At 37.6% G+C, this 16,000-nt stretch overlaps 1 pseudogene; it reads right to left on the bottom strand.

Moving 5' to 3' along the window:
- LOC123389286 overlaps nt 1–16,000 on the bottom strand; it is a 68,120-nt pseudogene that overhangs the window by 17,891 nt on the left and 34,229 nt on the right.

Below are 16,000 nucleotides of genomic sequence, written 5' to 3' on the forward strand. Positions count from 1 at the left end.
CATATCACACCAGAAAGTTCCTCAAACACCTATGTCAGGGGCAGCAAAATGCTTACCACCTCCTAACCACCCCACTCACACTTCAGGTTGTGTCCACCATATTTCCTCACCTATCAAATCTACGCCAACTTGCGCAAGCCCTCACGTCCTGTCACAATGCCTGTCTGTCCCAATGCACTGATATCCTCCAACCACCAGGCTGCCAAGAGGCAAGGCTTAGATGTTTTGCACAGACAGTTCCAATATCTTCTTGCCTCTTATGCTTTCTTTAGAGCTACACAAAGCTGTCTCTTAATACCTCGTAACTTAAAGGCAGGGTCACTTTCCTATCCATCTCTATTTCTAGTCACAACCTTTATGGTGCCTGAGTTAGAGTAGGTACTCGAATATTTATAGTCAGCAAAAAAACTTCACGGCATTAACCTAAAAAAAAAAAAATTATTCTGGGGCCACCTGGGTGGCTCAGTTAAGTGTCTGTTTCTTGGTTTCAGCTCAGGGCCTGATCTCAGGGTTCTAGGATTGATCCCCCCGTCAGGCTCCCCACTCAGCGGGAGTATGCTAGTCCCTCTCCCCCCCGCTCCTCCCTCCATGCTCCTGCTTTCTCTCTCTCTCGCCCATAAATAAAAATAAAATCTTTTTTAAAAAAGTAATCATGGGCGCCTGGGTGGCTCAGTGGGTTAAAGCCTCTGCCTTTGGCTCAGGTCATGATCTCAGGGTCCTGGGATCAAGCCCTGCTTCAGCCTCTCTGCTCAGCAGGGAGCCTGCTTCCCCCTCTCTCTCTCTACCTGCCTCTCTGCCTACTTGTGATCTTTGTCTGTCAAATAAATAAATAAAATCTTTTAAAAAGAATAATCTTAAAAGAAGAATTCTAATCCAAGAGTGTTAGCCTATCAAACCCAAAAAACCCACACAGTGAATAATGTAACAAGAAGATAAACTACAGTATCCAATTCTACATTGGATATAATTACCTCCTTCACACCAAACTATGAATTATGAATTATGTTTAATAATTCACTTGATTTATATTTTGATTACTGGAAAAACATATTTCAAGTTTATAAACAATGGTAACAACTGTAACACAGTTACAAAAAGAATTTCATAAAACTAAGTGGTAAGGAAAAAGATAGTTAAGTCATTGAATGGTTAATCATGACTTATCATCAAGTTTCCAAAGGAATCTGGTCGCAATGTACTCCAGATATCCAACATCCATTCCATAATGACACCCAAATATATGACACAATTAAATATAAATATATGATACCCCAATATATGACAGTCTTTCGTTAAATAAAAAAATTTGGTTGAATAACAAAAATCCCAGTTGAAGATCCAGGTTTGTATGCAATTATAACAGAAACCTAGAGTCTCCACAAAAAAATTCACTTCTTCCCTCAAAGCTGCAACCTACTTTAGTGTCATTGATGGGGAACTAAAAAAAAAACAAAAAACAAAACAAAACAAACAAAAAAAAAACTGATTAAACCAGTCACCATGATTTACTTACCTGGGGACTGAATTTATATTAAATGTGTTCTAGATATACAAGATTTTCTCAAAATTGTATTTGGCTATTTTATCTCATCAAAATACTAAAGCATTAAAAAATCAATGAAACCATAAGAATTTGAATCCTTCAGTTTATTTTTTTAGAGAATGCAAATGAAACTGTCCACAGGCAAACATGCACACATGTTCACAAGCACACACAAATGCACACACATACAAGTGAGACTGGAGCAAGTTCAAACCCTCTAACAGTCAAACAGAGACACACATTCATACATTTCTTAGGAAGATGAATATGCAGGGGTCCCTGGGTGGCTCAGTCAGTTAAGCGACTGCCTTCGGCTCAGGTCGTGATCCCACGGTCCTGGGATCAGGTCCCATGTCAGGTTCCCTGCCCAGCAGGCGAGTCTGCTTCTCCCCCTCTCTCTGCTCATTCTCTCTCTTTCAAATAAATAAATAAAATCTTTTTTTCTTAAACAAATCAGTTTATTCTCTGATAGTTTTTGAAGTCAGAAATCTGAAATAGGTCTCCATGAGCTAAAATCACTGTCTGCACAGAAGAGTTCATTCTGGAAGTCTGAGGAAACTATGTTTTCTTTTCTATCCTAGCCTTAGAGCCACCCGTACTCGATGGTTCATGTGTCCTTCATTTACCTTCAAAGCCAACAAGAAGACATCCAAAAATTGTACTTTGACTACACGTCTTCAACCTCCCTCTTCCACATTTGGGGAACACGTTTCATCTATTTTATTTAATTATTTTTTTAATTTTAAAATTTCTTTTCAGTGTTCCAGAATTCATTGTTTATGCACCACACCCAGTGCTCCATGCAATACGTGACCTTCGTAATACCCACCACCAGGCTCACCCAACCTCCCGCCCCTCCAAAACCCTCAGATTGTTTTTCAGAGTCCACAGTCTTTCATGGTTCATCTTCTTTTTAAAGGAATATTAACATGCATTTTTGTCTATCATAACACTGAGCAGTGGTGGAGACACACACACACACACACACACTTAAAGCAAAAAAAAGTTCGAGGAAAAGTTATGCTCTTAATTTCTTTCCCAGGAACATGGGAAAAGGAAAACTCATCCAATAGGGCTTTTAATGCCTTAAAGTATCCCAGAGAGGTTATTTGTAATAGTTTTAAAATACATAGAGGTCAACCCTAAAACGAATGGGAACAGTGGGTGCAATCAATATTACCTGAATTTAAATTCTTATAAATGACATTCTCTCCATCCAAGCGAACCACAAAAATAACTCCAAACCAAATCTTCCAAGGGCAAGGAGTACACATAGAAAGGAGAAAAACAGAAGAAGGAGCAGGAAAGTGCCCAGCCCTGGTCTCACCTCTGGCTCTTCCAGGGCCTCGTCTCCAGCCGGCGTCTTCTGCAGCAGATCCAGGATGCCATTGCTAGAAGGCCTCCTGTCCTCGGCGGGAGAGGCATAGGCCTCCTCGGAGTCCGTTTCCACCACACAGAGATATCCGGCTTCTTCCTGGCTCCAGTCCAATTCCTCCACAGACTGTTTCAATGAGCTACTGATGCTCTTGGGCAAGATCCCCGCCGTTGACAGGCTGCTGGGCACCGAGGTGTACGATGATTGGGGCCCAGAGTTAAGACCTGCCCTCTGGGGCCAAGGCCTCAGCCTCCAAGAGGTCAGGGACAGAGAGGCTGAGGCGGCGGTCCAGGGAACGCCTTGCCCGTAGGTCTAGGGGCTTGTTTGGGTTCTTTTTCACCCTCCTCTTGCTCAGGTTGATTAACAAAGGCCTGGCCTGCTGTTTCAAAGAGCCCCAGACAGACGGTTTATCCTCCATGGCTGCCTGAAGACCCAGGAAGTCACTCCATGAGAGAGCTCCTCTGTGTGGGAAACAACCGCAGCGGCTCCTAGAAAACACCATGTGAGGAGAGAGAACACAAATGAGCCTTCTCGGTAGTATCTAAGCACATTGAAGTGTAAGATGTGACTGGAAAATCTCACACGTTCCACTAAGGGACTGAGATGGACACATTTGGTTGGTAATGTTTACAAATATTTTTAAAGCATTTTTTTAAAAGATTTTCTTTATTTATTTGACAGAGATCACAAGTAGGCAGAGAGGCAGGCAGAGAAAGAGAGAGGAGGAAGAAGGCTCCCTCCTGAGCAGAGAGCCTGATGTGGGGCTTGATCCCAGGACCCTGGGATCATGACCTGAGCTGAAGGTAGAGGCTGTAACCCACTGAGCCACCCAGGCGCCCCCCTTAAAGCATTTTTAAGACACTGAATTTTTAACATTTTTGTCAGAGGAACCATAGAAAAATTCTAGTCATGAATGGAACTGTGAGGTTGATGTGAAAAGAATGTTTCATAAGAAGACTGCTTTCTCTGACTTAGTTCACTGCATTTAATGTCCTCCCTCCCAGTTCAGCCATGTTGTTGAAAATGGCAGGATTTCCTTCTCTCCAGATGCCTAACTCATATCTCAATGTGTCTCACGTTTTTTTATCCATTCACCCCTCAATAACCACTTAGATTGTTTTCCTCATCTTGGCAACTGTGAATAATGCTAAGGTGAACAAGAGAGTGAGGAAATGCTGATTTTAGTTTGGGAGGATATATATACCCAGAGTCATATAATACTTCTAGTTTCAGTTTATTGAGGAACCTCCATATTGTTCTCCATGTGTCTGTATCAGTTTACCTTCCGACAACAGTGCACAAGGGCTCTCTGTCTTCCACATCCTCACCAGAACTTGTGATCTCATATCGTTTTTTTTTTTTAATAATGCCATGTAGAGTTGAAGTTTGCTAAGAGAATACATCTTCTGTGATCTCACCACACATGCACAAAAGTTCTAAATATGTGAGGTGAAATTTACAAATTAACAAGTTAATATGTTAATTAACTTGATTGTGGTACTCATCTCACAATACATGTAATTAACTCATGTTGTCTACCCTAAACACACACACACACACACATAATTTCTACACATAAAATATTTGTTTCATAACTAAAAGACTACTTTCTTATGTTGCCCCAGGGGAAAGCAGAGCCAAAATTTGCTACCACAATAACAGCATCTTTAATCAATATTATCAAATAACCAGTACCTTTTAGTGTTTGAACCAGGGTAGACAAAGATTCTCTGTATGAAATCAGTCAGTAAATATTTAAGACTTTATAGGACACATGGTGTATCACGATTACTCAGTTCTGCTGTTTGGCACCCAAGGAGACATGGACAACACCTAAATGAGTGTGGCTGTGTTCCAATGAAACTTTATTTACATAAATGCAGCAGAGTGTAGTTGGCCAATCCCTGCTTTAAAGTTACCATCTTCCTTTCCACCAAGATAGGTGCATTTTGAAGTATACACACATACTCATGTTGACAAAAATTCCACCTGATAATCTTAAAACTTTATAGTAAAAATAAGGTTGACTAAAGAGAAAAGCATTTATAGAAGTAAGAGGCCTGTTCTTGTTCCAATGTACCAAGTCAGAAAAATTGACAAAACTATAAGGGAAATCTCAAGAAATGCAAGCTTCAGAGCTTTAGCTTCAGAATATATGATTGAAAGTATTTCCCACAAACAGTTAGGTGTGAATTACAGGAACGCTTCACAAATAACATGTAATTATACAGAGTGGTAAATACTATGCAGGAAAAGAGGTGACTTGACATATTACAGGTTGGACTCATTAGGGATCAAGTCAAAATCAAATCTTGATGAAAAAGAATGAAATTGACCACTTTCTTCACCATCCACAAAAATAAGCTCAAAATGGATTAAAGAACTGAATGTGAGACCTGAAACCATAAAAACCCTGAAGAGAACACAGGCAGTAATCTTTTTGACATTGGACATAGCATCATTTTTCTAGCTATATCACCTGAGGCAAGGGAAGTAAAACAAAAAATAACCTATTGGTACTATGTCAAAATAAAAATCTTCTGCACAGTGAAGGAAACAATCAACAAAATGAAAAGGCAACCTGCTGAATGGGGGAAGATATTTGAAAATGACATATCTGATAAAAGGTTAGAATCCAAAATATATAAAGAATTTATATAAATCATCACCCAGAAAACATATAATCCAATTGAAAATGGGCAGAAGACATGAAGAGCCACTTCTCCAAAGATACCCAGATGGCCAACAGACACATGAAAAGATGCTCAATACCACTTATCAGCAGAGAAATGCAAATCAAAACCACAATGATATATTACCTCACACCTGTCAGAATGGCTAAAATCAAAAACACAAGAAAATACAAATATTGGCAAAGATGTGGAGAAAAAAAAGAACCCTCATGTACTATTGGTAGGGATGCAAATTGATGCAGCCACTTTGGAAAATAGCATGGAAGCTTCTAAAAAATCAAAATAGTTCTACCCTTTGATCCAGGAATTGCACTACTGCGTATTTACCTCAAGAATAAAAAAATACTAACTCAAAGTATTACATGTTTATTGCAGCATTATTTATAATAGCCAAACTCTATGGAAGCAGCCTAAACATTCATCAAGAGATGAATGGATAAAGATACACACACACACACACACACACACACACACAAACAAATTAACTACTCAGCCATAAAGAAGGAAATCTTGCCATTTGCAACATGGGTAGAGTTAAAAAGAAAAATGCTAATTGAAATATGTCAGAAAAAGACAAATACCATATGACCTCATTCATATGTGCAATTTGAGAAATAAATGATCAAAGGAACGAGAGGGAGATAGAAACCAAGAGAACAAACTGATAGTTATTATGGGTTGTAGATGGGGTAAATAGGGGAAAGGGATTAAAGAGTACATTTATCATAATGAAAACTAATAAATTAAAAAAAGAGAAAATTATCTGAAGGTCTTAGGGGTTTAATCCAAAAAAAAATCAACTTTGGAGAAATAAACCTTATTCTATGTGTCAAGTAGCTCATAATAAATCCTTTCAGTATGAAAAAGAACAGCAGAGTCAGGTAATTCTGATCTGGCCTGTATTTACATTGCCATGTTTGGCTGAGGATAAAATAGGCCTAGAGCCACAAGAAAATACATTTTCGAATATCAAGGACAAGTGTTCGTACCCAGCCCTATCTTACTCTAGGCAGGATATTTAGTCATTGGGAAGTCACTGCCTTTGGAAGAGCAGGACTATGAGTGCTGGATCACTGGATGACCACCAGGACAGGCAACAGCTTCTTCCAGGATGAAATGGGCATCTTCAGAAGGTAATGCAGGGATGAAGAACTTGGGTTCCAGAGACAAACTCCATGATTTGGAATTTTGCTGTGTCACATTTTACTTAGATGTACCATTAGCGGCAAGTCATCATAGTGTGCAAAACAGTTGAGACAAGGTTTAAGGCCCAGTGTCAAATGCAGAAAAAGTATTTAGTCAAGAAAAGCTTTTTAAATTACTGATACTGTTGTTATAATTTCCAATTTTGACATCTTGATTTATTAAAGAGCTCTCTTTCTCATTGTTATTTGTATACGTAACTACCTCGATGGCCTCTTGTGAGGACTGAATGAATTCGTCTATATAAAGAGAAGAACGGTGCTTGGCACAGAGTAAATACTTAAGATAATGTTAGCTAGTTTTTAAATTATTATATCACTTATTTCACGCTGAGCCATTCTAGCTTTGAAAATATTTCACCACTTTTTCCTGCTTTGTAAAATGTTGTTCTAAACATAAACTTGTAGTTCACATTAGCAAGACACAAATAGATTATTTAATTCACCTCTCATAGCTTAACTTGCAAATATGCTAAAAAGAATTTCTTCTATATTCATTTAGAAATATTTTAGTCAATTAGCATTTAGTGGAGAGTTATATAAATGTTTATTAGATCTAGTATGTGAATGGTTCAATTCTTCTATACTCTTGGTGATTTTCTTTCTACTAGTATTACCTAGAGAGGAATGCTGAGTCTCTCAATCATAAGTGTGAATTTGTATATTTCTCCTTTAGTTCTGTCAGGTTTTACTTCTGTATTTTGAAGTTTTGTTATTTGTATACATGTTTACAACTGTATATCATCTTGCTGTTTAAATCCATTTTGACAGACTCTTATTTGGTTTGTAGAGAATTTAAATTTAACATAATAATTTATATGTTTGTATTATATGAAGGTTTCCCAATGTAACTGTTTCCACTGTTTTTTATTCTTCTGTTTCCGTTTCCTGTTTTTCCTTCCTTCACTTTTTTTAGTGTTCATTTTAATTCAATTGTGATTTTGACTTTATAAAATTCCTGTCAGACAAGGTTTTACTTTGATTTCATTCACAAACCATATTTTAACTAATTCAGGAAGAGATCAGCTTATTATATTTACTATTTCCTCTACTCTTAATATTCCAAATTTCTCATATCAATTCCCATAGCCTAAGACATTTCTTTAACCTGCTATTTTACAGCAGGTCTGTTGACTCCAAATTCTCTCGATTTTACCTGAAATGAGAAGATCCTCATTTCACATTCAAGGATATTTTCACTGAATTCTGGGCTCTGCACTTTTATTTATTTCAGCACTTTAAAAATGGTAAGACATTTCCTCTGGGCTCCATGATTTCTGCTGAGAAATTTTTCATTTGAATCTCTGTCTCCTATAGATAAGGTGTCACTTTTTCTCTGATTGCTTTCAAGATTTTGTCCTCAGTTTTAAGCAGTTATGATATGCCTGGGTATGTATTTCTTTGGGTTTATCTTGTTTGGGGTAGCTTAGCTTCTTGAATCTGTAAAGTTATAACTTTTGTCAAACTTGGCAAGTTTCCAGCCCTTATTTCTTGGAATACTTCTTAGTCACATTCTTTTTCCTTTCCTTCTGGGGCTCCAATAACATAAACAAAATGCCTTCTGTAATCGCCCAACAGTCCAAGGGTCTCTGTTCGGTATTTTTCAATCATTCTCCTCTCCTTTGCTCAATGAGGGATTTCTCCCTTCTCTCTGTACTTTAGGGCTTCTCTTTTCTATTCCTTGGGCCAGAACTAGAGGGTGTCTCTTGGTTCTCTCTCAGTCTGCTTCCAATACTGACTCCTATATTTTGTTTTCGTAGTTCATGGTATAATATTCTGTTGTGAGAAGATGCTATAATTTAATTATTAATTTTCCTGCAGCTGGATTCTGAAGGTACTCCATTTCACTACTAAAAACAGAGGTAAGCAGACTTTATAAAAACTATTCTTCGACTTTCTTCTGGTGCTAATGTTAGTTTTTCCCTAGAGTTTTTTCCATCATCTCTGGACTGTCCCACTAAAAGTGGTTAGAAACATGCAAGGAATGGTTGTTTTAATGACCAAAGCTGGGGGCATAACTTATACACAGTGGGAGCAAATCAGAATTACGAAAGGTATCTTACAAGAGACACGTGTCCTGCCCAAATTAACAATAAGACCTCATTGAGAAACACCCTGTCTCGGAGTTGAATTGTTGACTTGTAAGTTATGTGTGTCCTAAACTTGACTAGCTAGGTATTGCCAAACTGTTTTCCAAAGTAGATATATTAATTAATATACTTAACATCAGCCAATAAGTTCTGTTGTGCAATCTCTTTGCCTGTTACTACTATTGCAAGATTTTTTTTTAATATTTGCCAATCTGAAATTGTGAAAGTGGACCCATTATTCTATTGGTTGATCACTTTGTTTTCTCTTATCTGATATAGTACTTTCAAAATTTTGATAATGCTTCCTTAGTACTTTCAGCTGAAAAACTCTCCACCCTATGTATAGCTTTTTAAAAAAATTAGGTGTCAAGATCCACATCTGAAAAAATTTGATGACTTCAATTTACCAGTATTTTTTTTTCTTTGCATGTTATGTTCATGTGTGTGGCATGTATATGGTGGGTAAAAATCCTCAGGATCACTAATATATTTTCATTTATTTTCTTGGTAAAGCTCTGAAGTTTTGCATTTCACAGTTATTTGTTCTATCCTAAATTGTTTATGTGTGGTTTTGTGGGGGGGGGGTGAGATTTTGGTTTTCCATCTGTGTACACAATTGAATTTCAAATAAAATCTACCCTACCTCTCAGTGATGTATTAGGCCATCTTTACTAGGTATATAATTTCCATATATAAGGTCCATACCTAGTTATTGATACTTGTGCCAATATCACATAGTTAATCACTACAGGTTTGATATCCAGCTGCATAAGGTCCCATCTTCTTGTGGTTCTTCTGATTGGTTTCCTTTTTCTCTGCTCTTCCATATAAATTTTAGATCTGTGTATATTTGCCTAATACTGCCACCCCAAATAAAAGTAGTAAATATTTTAGTTGGCAGTTGCTTTACAAATTAATCTGAGGACAGCTTCAAGATACTGTTATCTTCCTAGCCATGAATATGGTTATTTTCTATGTCTTTTTTTTTTTGGTAATAGACTTTATTTTTAGAGCAATATTAGATATATACAATAATTGCACAAAAGTAACTATGTTCCCATATATCCCTTCTTCTGCCCAAAAACATTTCTCCAATGATTGCCATCTGTCATTAATGGGATATATTTGTTAGAACTGATGAAGTATTACTGATATATTATAATTAACTAAAGTTCATAATGTACCTGAGGGTTCGCTCTCTGTAGTATACGTTTCTGAGTTTGGACATGTGTATAATGTCATGAATCCACCGTTACAGTATCATACAGAATAGTTTCTACTCCCTTAAAAATTTCCTCTGCTTGACCTATACATTCCTCCTCCCCTCCCCCAACCCCTGGCAACCACTGATCTTTTTACTATCTCTATAGTTTTTGCTTTTTCCAGAATGTCATATAGTTGGAAACACACATTACACAGACTTTTCAAACTGGCTTCTTGCACTTAATAATATTTATTTACATTTCCTTCATACTTTTTGTGGCCTGATAGATAGCTCACGTATTTTTGTTGCTGAATAATATTCCATTGTATGGATTTGCCACAATTTGTTTATCCATTCAGCTGTTGAAGGATATTTTGGTTGCTTCAATAAATTTGAATGGTAATTATGAATAAAGTTGTTATAAATTTTTGTGCATAAATTTTTGTGCAAACATAAGTTTTCAGCTGATCTGGGTAAAGATCAAGTAGCACGATCACTAAATTATATGGTATATAACTCTTAACAGTCTTTAACTGATCATCAGTTACATATGTATACATTTTCATAATAGGCAACTTGCACATATTTTGTCAAATTAATTTCTAGGTACTTCATGGTTTTACAGTAATTGATATTTGTATTATATTTTCATTTTCAGTAGCTACTACAGAGGAAAACAATTGACTTTTATACATGGATTCTAATTACTAACATCTTGTTGAGGTCATTTATTAATTCTAATACTTTTTCTGTAAATTATAACTTTAGTTTTCAATGTAGACCACTAAATTATTTTCAAATGATAACGATTTTCTTTCATCTTTTCTAAAATACCTATGCTTTTTCCTTTCTGCACTGAATGGGGCTTCCAATTCAATAAGTAACAGAATATTGGTAATATTTTCTATATTGTTTTTCCTGATCAGGCTCTCAAAGGCTTTATTAGTTTATTAACTTTTCTAAAGCTAACTTTCCTTTGTTGATTTTATGTATTGATTCCTGATGTGGGGTTTGATCCCATGACCCAGAGACCATGACCTAAGACAAAACTAAGAGTTGGACACTCAAATGACTAAGCCACACAGGTGTCCCCATCATTCCAATTTTTAATATGTTTTTAAATTAGTTTTGGTAGACACAAGCCATGAGTGTGTGTGAATGTGGACTCTAGAATTTCTACATGGGGAAGGACTGAAGGCTGTAATTCACCTGGAAGTGGTATCTTAGGGGAAGAATCTTAAAGTTGTACTTGCCTAGAAAACTACTGGTGTGTAGATTGTATATTTATTTGGTATGGTTCTGGGTAATAGAAACTGATCAAGATGAGGGGAAACATATATTACACAGACTTTTCAAACTAGCTTCTTGCACTTGGTAATATTTATTTACATTTCCTTCATACCTTTTTGTGGCTTGATAGTACATTAATTATTGTTGCTGAGTAATATTCCAAACAGCTTTCTGAAGACAAGCTTCCACTGTGAGTGTAAGTTTACAAATCCACATTCATGGTAATAAAGGGATTGGACAGGAAAAAAAAAAAAAAACCTCATTCATTCTTTCTGTACCCTTTGTGTTTGATTTGCCATTTTTTGTTGCCTTTTTTTTAAATTCTTGAAATAGAAAATTAGATACTGATTTTTGGACTCTACCAGTCTCTTATTTATCCATTTAATGCTACAAATTTCCCTCTAAGCACTAAATGAGCTGCATCAAACAAGTTTTGGCATGTCATGTTTTCATTACCACATAACTCAAAATATGTCCTAATTTCCATTTTAAGTTCTTCTATAGGAGAGTTTTTGTTGGTGGTGGTTTTGTTTGTTTGATTTTTTTAGAGGTATAGTGCTTAATTCTAAAACATAAATGGGATTACCCAGTTATCTTCATGTTATTGACTTCTAGCTTAATTCCTAAGAATTGAGTCAGAAGGGAAAATCCGTATGTTTTCATTCCTCTGCAAATGGAGGCTTTCTTTATGATCCACCTTATGGCCTATCTGCAATTCTTGGGTTCTATGTATGTCAACTATTTGAAGCCAATTGTGTTGCTTAGACCTATGTTCTTCTGATTCTGCTCTTTTATTGTTTTATCAGTAAAGAAGGGAGGTACTGAACAACAGTAATGATATTGAGTTAACAGGACTCAATAAAAGGAATGAGAGGGAGGAGGATGTCAGGATTGAGCTGAGCCCAATTAAAAAATACTAGAGCTATTCACTCACTGATTGTGGGATCAGTCTTGGTTTCTCTGTATTTCAGAAGTTCAGCTGGAGAAGCCATTTGGGTAGCTGAGTACATGACTATAGAGCTGACAGATCAGGTCTAGAAAAAAGAGTTTGTAGAGATTGGCGTTCAGATTATGGTCACTGTAGGCATAATAATGGATGACCTTGCCAAGAAGAGTATGAAATGGAAAGATGGCATGAGCCTCAAGGACCTCCAGCACTGAGCAGTCTGTTAGAGCAGGATAAATTTGCGAAGGACATTAAGATGATATAGCCAGAGAGGATGAAAAAAAGTGAGGTGTCACCTTATGACAACTAGAAACCAAAACAGAGATAACAAGGGAAGGGCACTGTATAGAGGAAGTGGTCAAGAGCTTCAAGACCTGCTTGTAGATAACACCAGTCCTGAGAGCTCCCACTGGTGCAATGGAGCTTCTTGGTAATCTTATTGTGGGGGCAGAAACGGAAAAAAAAAACCTGACTGGGGTAAATTTTGAAGGGTGTGGGAAAGGAAAAACTGAAGACAAAAGATAAAATTAGGCTGAATGGGAAGGATGTAGATCAAGCTGAGAACACTTGATCATGGTAAGAGGTAGACAGATGTAATATCTTGCTAAAGGTATATGTTTTTCTGGCTACAGTGTTCAATGAATGATTATCTCTTGACAAAATTGCTCCCCACCACTTGCCAGTGCATATATGCATGTGCACACACACACACGCACACACACACACACCCGTAAACACACAGACACTCAATTTTCTTGATTCCTTATTGGAATATTTCTTATCTGTCATGGAACTACAGACCTAAATTTTGAAAATCAAGCACTGTCCAATAAACAAATGCACACCCCTAACAATACATATCAAGTGTAATAGAAAGTAATTTACTTCTTCGCACACTTGAGTTTAATGGCCTCCTATTAAACCACACACACTGACCTCTAAACCAGTGTCTACATTGCAGAACTGCCAAACCTCAAATGTCCTGCTGAACATGATTATCACATTTAAAGACACTTCTTCTAGGAAACTACCTGCAGAAGCAGAACACTTGGAAGTATCTTTAGAACCTTACTGGCAGAGGGATGGAATTAGGGAAAGATGATAATTTCCACTAAAAATCGTATCCCTCTTGAGTAAATGGCATGTTATAGAAGCCATCTTAGGATATAAAAGTGTGACTAAAAGGTAAGCCCAAAGACAGACATTAATTTAGAACAAAAGAATCCTTAGACACATCTTCCTACGCCGTTTCTGGTGTGAAACAGAACGAGTTAAACAAACTGTGCATACCCATCAGTTACCAAATCAATATAAATATTTCAGAATACAAAGCAAAATCTTTCAGAAATATGGCTCTGCCTATCAAAAACAAGAAGAAACTTTTACACACAAATACCTACCTTTCAAATAAACATCACACATAGTTTATCATTGCCCTACTTTCAAAACCCCAAGCCAGTGGTTTATTTTACAACAGAAACTTCCAAAGCACTCCCCAAGCCCAAGTGAAGCCTATGTCAACGAAAGCAGCAAACACTAATTGTTTCTCTGAAGAATGATTATGCTTTCTCAAAGAAGACAGGACAACTCAATAATTCTAAAATGCTATGGACAATTTTATTGATGACTTCTCCACATTTGCAACCAATTTAAAAACATATACTCAAAGAAAATCACATCTTCCTACCCATAAGGCCACCTGACATAAAAATAATATTTTCATGCTTTCCTCAATTAAAAGTGATGGAGGAGTCATTTCACTCAGCATAATCTCCTCCAGCCCCATCCATGTTGATATAAAACTTGGGTATTCCTCCTTTCTGATGGAGGCATAATATTCATTGCATATATGGACCATATCTTCTTTATCCATTCATCTGTTGAAGGGCATCTTGGCTCTTCCCACAGTATGGTGACTGTGGCCATTGCTACTATGAACACTGGGGTACAGATGGCCCTTCTTTTCACTACATCTGTATCTTTGGGGTAAATACCCAGTAGTGCAATGGCAGGGTCATAGGGAAGTTCTATTTTTAATTTCTTAAGGAATCTCCACACTGTTTTCCAAAACGGCTGCACCAACTTGCATTCCCACCAACAGTCTAAGAGGGTCCCCTTCTCCACATCCTCTCCAACACTTGTTTCCTGTCTCATTAATTTTGGCCATTCTAACTGGTGTAAGGTGATAGATATCCCGGTGTGGTTTTACTTTGAATCTCCCTGATGGCTAGTGATGAAGAACATTTTTTCATGTGTCTGTTAGCCATTTGTATGTCTTCTTTGGAGAAGTCTGTTCATGTCTTCTGCCCATTTTTTGACGTGATTATCTGTTTTGTGTATGTTGAGTTTGAGGAGTTCCTTGTAGATCTTGGGTATCAGCCCGTTGTAGTGTCATTTGCAAATATCTTCTCCCATTCCATGTGTTGCCTCTTTGTTTTGCTGTTTCCTTTGCTGTGCAGAAGCTTTTGATCTTGATTAAGTCCCAAAAATTCATTTTCACTTTTGTTTCCTTTGTTTTTGGAGACATGTCTTGAAAGAAGTTGCTGGAGATTATGCTGAGTGAAATAAGTCAAACAGAGAGAGTTGATTATCACATGGTTTCATTTACTTGTGGAGCATAAGGAGTAACACGGAGGACACTGGGAGCTGAAGAGGACAAGTTGAGTTGGGGGAAATCAAGGGGGAGATGAACATGAGAGACTGTGGACTCTGAGAAACAAACTGGGGGTTTTGGAGGATAGAAGCGTTGAGGGTTGGGTAAGTCTGGTGATGGGTATTATGGAGGACATGTATTACATGAAGCACTAGGTGTGGTGCATAAACAATGAATTTTGGAACACAGGAAAAAAAAAAGTGATGGAGGAGAACAGAGAAATCCAATTCTTAGACAACCAGGCAGGCACTCTCTCTTGGAACATCTGTCAACATTGTTTAGATAGGGAGATTCTAGTAAACAATTCCATCATCTGGTGTAAAAATGACAGAACTAGCAGAAAGTATAACTTTATGATATACACAAACAGCCTCTGTTTACACCGAACATTGTCAACCACAACACAACCTTTTCCTTTGCTGTTTTTAGTCATTAATTTATTCAATAAATATTTGCTGGTATCTAGGCTCTATGGCATTACAGCCACTGGGGATACATCAGTGAACAACACAGAGTCCTTCCTTTCATCCAACTTATGTTCTACTTGGAAGAGATAGACAACAAGCAAACATACATTGACTATGTTGGTCACGTGATGGCAAAAGGAGTGAGAGCTGAGGGGAAGGGGTGGCTGCAGGCAGACAGCCAGGCAGCCATCTTTACATCATGAGTCAGGAAAGCCCCCTCAGATAAGATGAGCAGAGAACGAAAGCAGTGAGGGAGACAGCCAAGTGGATGCTTGAAAGGGAAGCACCTCCCACACAGAAAACAGACAAGGAAGTGCGCAGGTCCAGAGCAGGGCACAGCTATCTGGAAGACTGACAAACAGGAAGGAGGCCAGGCCTGGAGCAGAGCCAGGGGAGGAACTGGGAGAAAGTGTGTTCAGAGGGGAGCAGGGATCAGATCAGGCAGGTCCTTGTATGCCAGTGTGAGGACGCTGTGTTTTACTCGACTGGGTTGAGAAGCCACTAGAAGGTGAAAAATGATGCCAATGATTCTTTACT

Source organism: Mustela putorius, unplaced genomic scaffold (assembly GCF_011764305.1).
Source record: "Mustela putorius furo isolate JIRA1106 unplaced genomic scaffold, ASM1176430v1.1 tig00003972_pilon_pilon_pilon, whole genome shotgun sequence".
NCBI lineage: Eukaryota > Metazoa > Chordata > Mammalia > Carnivora > Mustelidae > Mustela > Mustela putorius.